The sequence below is a fragment of the Mastomys coucha genome, unplaced genomic scaffold (assembly GCF_008632895.1).
Source record: "Mastomys coucha isolate ucsf_1 unplaced genomic scaffold, UCSF_Mcou_1 pScaffold15, whole genome shotgun sequence".
Lineage (NCBI taxonomy): Eukaryota > Metazoa > Chordata > Mammalia > Rodentia > Muridae > Mastomys > Mastomys coucha.
In genome coordinates, this window is record NW_022196897.1 from 67787226 (window position 1) to 67792901 (window position 5676).

The window sequence follows — 5676 nt, forward strand, 5'->3', positions numbered from 1 at the left end:
TACAGAAGCTTTGCAACTTTATGAGGTCCCATTTGTCAATTCTTGATCTTAGAGCAGAAGCTATTGAAATGCCCTCATTTTCAATTCTAAGATTCTTCAGCCTTTCATCTCCTAGCCCTCAAAAGTTATTTGTAGTATTGCTGTCCTGGTCTTTCCTTATTACCTTTGCCTTAAATACCACCTATGTCCAGAATCGTCTCCCAGATTACTCTGTAGCATGAAATCTCTTCTCATTTGAATTTAGCATAAGTATCCTGCTCTCCAAGAAGCACAGATTTGAACACTCAGCAATAAGCATTAATGGTTAGCTATTGCCCTAACAGTGGATCATAGTAACAGTAGTGTTTAACTGTGAATACTCATGTGTTGGGTAGCTGGTTAGCTCCTTGTCAGGTTGCAGGTGTCTGATCTCAGCATCCATGTTCTGGTCATATTTAAGAGTGTTCTATACCACAGTGAAGTGCAAGATGGCTTCCCGAGCATGTCTTTTTGTAAAGGTTAAAGTCCAAGTGGCCAAACCAAACTCTGCAAGTATTTTCATTGCCCTTTCTTATCACAACTGCTGAACTGACATTGGCCAAAGCAAGTCAAATGATAAATTACATCAGTGCCATGAGAGACATATTTCAACAAAATCTGCAGGATCAGTAAAGCTGACAAAGGTATTTCCAGAAATTCTCCAAAGACTTCTTACTTCTCATTGCTGAGATATTATTCTATACTCACATCTAAGTTAATAAGTGTGTAAAGGTCAGTGTGAGAAAATTTGCTTAATATTAAAGTCATCAAATGATAACTTCTATGGAGAAATATAAATAGGCTAAGTTGGTGGAACTGAAATATACACTAGATAGAACATAGGATGGAGTAAAATTTACTATATATTTCATTCAGTATAATATTATGTCATTCTCAATCAGTTCTTTTATGATATTTCTGAAGTTCTGAGCTGTAAACTAGAAAGGTATATTGGGCCAATTCTGTGTGATTACTTTAGGCCAAATTCCAGCTCCCAGAGTACAAACAAAGTAAGCATCCTGTGCCCAGAAAGACTTCTAACAGAGAGTATTTTGGTTTGGATGTGACCACTTTGTATTGTGTTAAAGAAGGACAATCTTTGCATTTCCAGTGTTTTTAAAGCACTGGGGTCTGTTAGGAAAAAACCTTTGTAATGAACTACATAGATTCTAACAGTTTTCCTGCTAAAAATGAGAGTGGAGCAGATTGATTTTGTCCAAATTCCACATGCTGGTGGGACCGATTGTCCAGGAGAGCACATAACTTCACTCATTTTGTCCATGAGCAGCCAAGGGTGTACCTTGCTGGGCAACCATCCTATTTCCCAAGGTGAAGTTTCTATTTCAGGCTTCAGAGACTAGTGTATGGTGTTCCTGCCCTCTGTGACCTGTTTGAGAGGATTCAGCTATTATAGCAGCTATCGATGGCCAAAATGACTTCATGATAAATCTATTTTGTTGGTAATTACAGATAACATGGCCACAAATTGAATTTTCCCAGATTATAAACTGATCACAAAACCTGTAGAGAAAGCCTCATGATGTCCAGTTTTTCAATCACTTCTTTGAAAAATTAATGAGCACTTAGAATGATGTACTTTTCATTGACTCATCCATCGGAGAGAGCTAACAAGTTAAGTCAGGTCAAATTGAGATAATCTTTTAAAATGTGAGGTTAAGATACTAATTAGTGGACTGAGCAGTAGTGACCTCCTAGAAGAAAATTTTCTTGTTAAGTTTGAAGTTTCCTAAAGGATGTTCTCAAGAGTGATTTCAACTATGTTCCTTCTCTAAGGTTATAAACTCAAACTTGGGAAATTAGTGTAATTTTCTTAGGCTAATGCCTGAACTTTAAAGATTATGGTAATTTACAGGGAAATGATATAGATTTAATGATTCTACTTAGAGGGGAAAATTTGCCTGTGGTCACAACTTCTGTTGCAGTTAATCAGCAAGCGTTGTACCATTTCCTAATATGTAAACATGGTTTCACTCTAGTATGCAGGGCATAAGTAAAGCTAATGAGCATATATGGCCCAGTGGATGGCCGGCCTGACAGCTTTAGAACATTACTTAAAAACAAAGGAGGTAAGCATTACAAATTCTGCATTTGGTCCCACATATGATGGCATAGACCCCTGTAGTTCCAACGGAGGCTGGGGGGGGGTGAGTCAGAAGTTGGGTGAGCTATGGATGGGAAATTTCCCCATTCTTGGTTATGCTGTAGTGCAAAAAGAATTCATGGCTCCTTGTGGCACAGCTGACTCATGCCATTTTGCTGTTGCTTCATGGAGTTAAGGAATATGACTGTAAAAAAAAGAAGTTGGGTGAGGTCAAGTGAGTTTGGAGCACATAGGGAGACCCCATCTCAACAAACTGAAACCAATTCTGAACCAAACAACGACAGTCTGCAGCTAGCATCAGTTTCTAAAAGTCCCAGGTCATAGGTTCATCTTAATCCAGATGAAGCCATGTACTCATTTAATGTATTACACATCTAAGCAGAAACTGGGTTCTAGTTTTGTTTGTACAATATGTCACCTGGGCGATCTTGGTGAACTTCATGCCATTCAGCAGAGATGAGATTTCTTTCTCTTTCCACACCACAGATCCAGTAAGTTCATAAAGTGAGACGTGGTAGTACAATCTGTCTACTCCTAGCACTCGAGAGACAGTGGTAGAAGGATTATGAGTTCAAGACCGATATGGGATAAATATGGAGACTTGTTTCAAAGAGTGAGAACTGAGGGTCCTGCTTTGTGGTTGATCACATGCCAAGCGTACATAAAACCTTGGGTTCTATTCTCAGTACTGTAAAAGAAACAGAAATTATAAAATCAAGCCAAATTTCCTGGGAAGCTCAAATGTGACATACAAATGTAAGGGTTTAAGATTATGTTTATTGCAGTAAGTCAGTGAGTTTGAACAAGGACATTCAACTGTTCTATTCATCCATTTTCCTTTACAGAAATTGCTTTTCAGTCAACTTAGATATTATGTATGAATTCTCACTCTAAAGTCCTCTTCCAAGGGTTTGGGCAAAGCCCCAACACAGCTGCAGAATCCTATGACAAAAGGGAGGCTGGCGTCTGGACTTCTTCCCCCACTCCTGCCTGCGACCACACAGCTGCAGAAGCTGCAGGTGTGTGTGGTAATGCCTGCTACTGCTAATGAGGGTAGCATTGTGATCTCCTCTGTTGGTCATTATTGCATCTCTGCCTGACACCAGCTGCCCATTAGCTTCCTTTGTGTCTCTGGCATGTAAATGCTGGCTTTCTCATACATCATATTTGTTGGTTCTACAGGGGGAATCCTCCTTTTAGCTAGGTCTCCTGCTGGGATTCTTTCCAGCTGGAATGGGTTTTTATTCTTGGGTTGGGAAGCCCTGTGAGGAGGGTCTCCTTGCTGTGTGTACAGTCCTTACAGGGTTATTGACAAATGACTTACTTCCCATATGCCTTCAGAGATGTTTTATCAATTCAGGGAGGACTTGGGCATTTGTACAGTTTAAACAGTGGGATCATAATCTACCCTGGGCACATGCCTCCCTGCTTCACTGCTAGACGGTTCTCCATATTCTGACACAGTGAGATTCATCTGTAGATTGGGAGCTTTGCAGTTTAGGAGTCAGGGGTGGGGTGGGTGGGTAAGACAAACTCATTGCCAAGGAAATGGCAATGGAAGTGTGTAGGAGGTCACTGACCACTCACAAGCTCTTTAAATAGGTTGCATTGGGAGAAGAGATGGATGTTTAATGCAGCATGCTTTGAGAATTTATTCCCTAGAAAATGTTACAGAGGACATTTTTATCTGCTTGCTTTTGCATTTATAAGGTAAACTGTTACATTTCTTTACATCCTCAGGCTTCAGCTATTTTCGACCTTGTCTCTACCCAGATGGAAGCCCCAGGGTAGGCAGGAATGCTCTTCAGGTCTCAATCTATAAATATTTAATTGTTCCATGAGATAACACTTGGTCTACGTACTCGTAAAGGTACAAGTCATATTGGCTTATCAGTCAGCCAATTATACTGGGAGCTTCCAGAGCTCACGGGTCGGCACATAGCTGGCACAGACAATGTCTACTGAGTGAATAACATATTTGAGTAAGTAAGAAAATTTTAGAACTGCAACTATAGTGCCTTCTATTTAACTCCTAAGTACTCACAAGCAACTTTCTAGACAGCAAGAGCAAGCTGTTTGTGATAGAAATTTACTACCAGTCACTTCACCAGTAATAGAAGCTTTATCAATTCAATAAGTCTATATCCAGTTGTTATACATTATGTGCAAGGCAACTGGACATGAACCAAATTGTTTCCCTTCTACATAGAAATATTACCAACAGTACATTGAGTTCATCGGCAAGCACATAATGAATTAAGCTTCTCTCCAGCCAACATGCTTACACATCAGGCTAAGCAAGACTTTTATCTTTCTAATACTAAACATTAGAGGTGTTTCTAGGTACTACTGGGAAGGAGAACATTAAAAAGTCTCCCATCCCCAGGATGCAGCAGTGCTGTTTCCTGCAGAATAATTTCAGCCGTTACTTTTAGTTCATCTCCTTTGTATTATTTCATTCATTAAAGGGATAATTTATTCTTCCCTCATTCCTTTAAATTTCAGCTATGTGAGTCTTTTATTTTAGAATTTCAAAGCTAGCCTTAACTGTTGTTGTTCATCTTTTTCAGAGTTGAACTTAAGAGGAATCACAGGAAGTTGTGCAGTTAGCCTTGACATTTGATAGCAGGGAAGTGCAAACTGTTTACAGAATTCACGGCATGTCTTCACCTTACTGGCTCAGTCATCCAGTCCATGTCAATAAGTTTAGATGCTCTGTGAGCCTCTTAGTACAGGTGAATCCATAGTTTTGATTTGAGAAATCCCCAAGTCCACACCCATGTCCCTAGTAATGTAATTTTCTGTTCTGTCTTCCTTATTCTGGAATTTCCCTAAGTTTTGGGCTGGGGATGATGTAACACATTAGTTTTCTTCAACCTTTGCTTTTAAGCTTTGGTAATGTGTTTATTATTCAAGTCTCCATCTTAAGTAGTTTAGAGAGGCAGATACTGATCAAGTCCTCAGATTGCTATTTTCTATAGGAAGAGAACGGAGTTTCAGATCATAGTCTCTGGAATTGAAGCAAACTGAGCTTGAGAACAGGCCTCACTATTTCACTTCTCCGATCCTTATTTCTTTTCCATAAAATGGAATCAATCATATCATACATATTATAAGTTTGCTGGGACAAATGTGTGGGACCATATAGGTATCTTGGTATATAAGCAAACACTGGCTATCTTTCCCACTAGGTATAAATGAGGAGGCAAAGTAGTCACGTCGCATATAAGAGGGAATGAGGTGGTATTTTGTAATGTACTAACCCAAATGTGGCTCCTAATTGTCTCCATCCTCTTTTCTGCTCCCCACTATGCTGGGCTGGTGGTAGTCTTTCTGATTTAAGGCCTTCTCCTAGTCACTCTAGTTCATATCCTGCCCATTTTCAAATGTCATTTCAAATACCACCTCCTCCAGAGAGTGGTCATTCACTCATCAGATGTATTTATTGAGGTTCCTCTTCTGAGCCCGTATCATTTTATCTTGGCAATTGCACTTTTATCCTTGTAATATATTGATTTTTTTAAACAAATAAAACT

At 39.4% G+C, this 5676-nt stretch overlaps 1 non-coding gene across 1 annotated transcript; it reads left to right on the top strand.

The window, feature by feature from the left end:
- Positions 1-2190: 2190 nt before the first annotated feature.
- Positions 2191-2324, top strand: LOC116092721. The gene has a single exon (XR_004119443.1). It is a non-coding gene; the product is annotated as a small nucleolar RNA SNORA46 (small nucleolar RNA).
- Positions 2325-5676: the final 3352 nt, after the last annotated feature.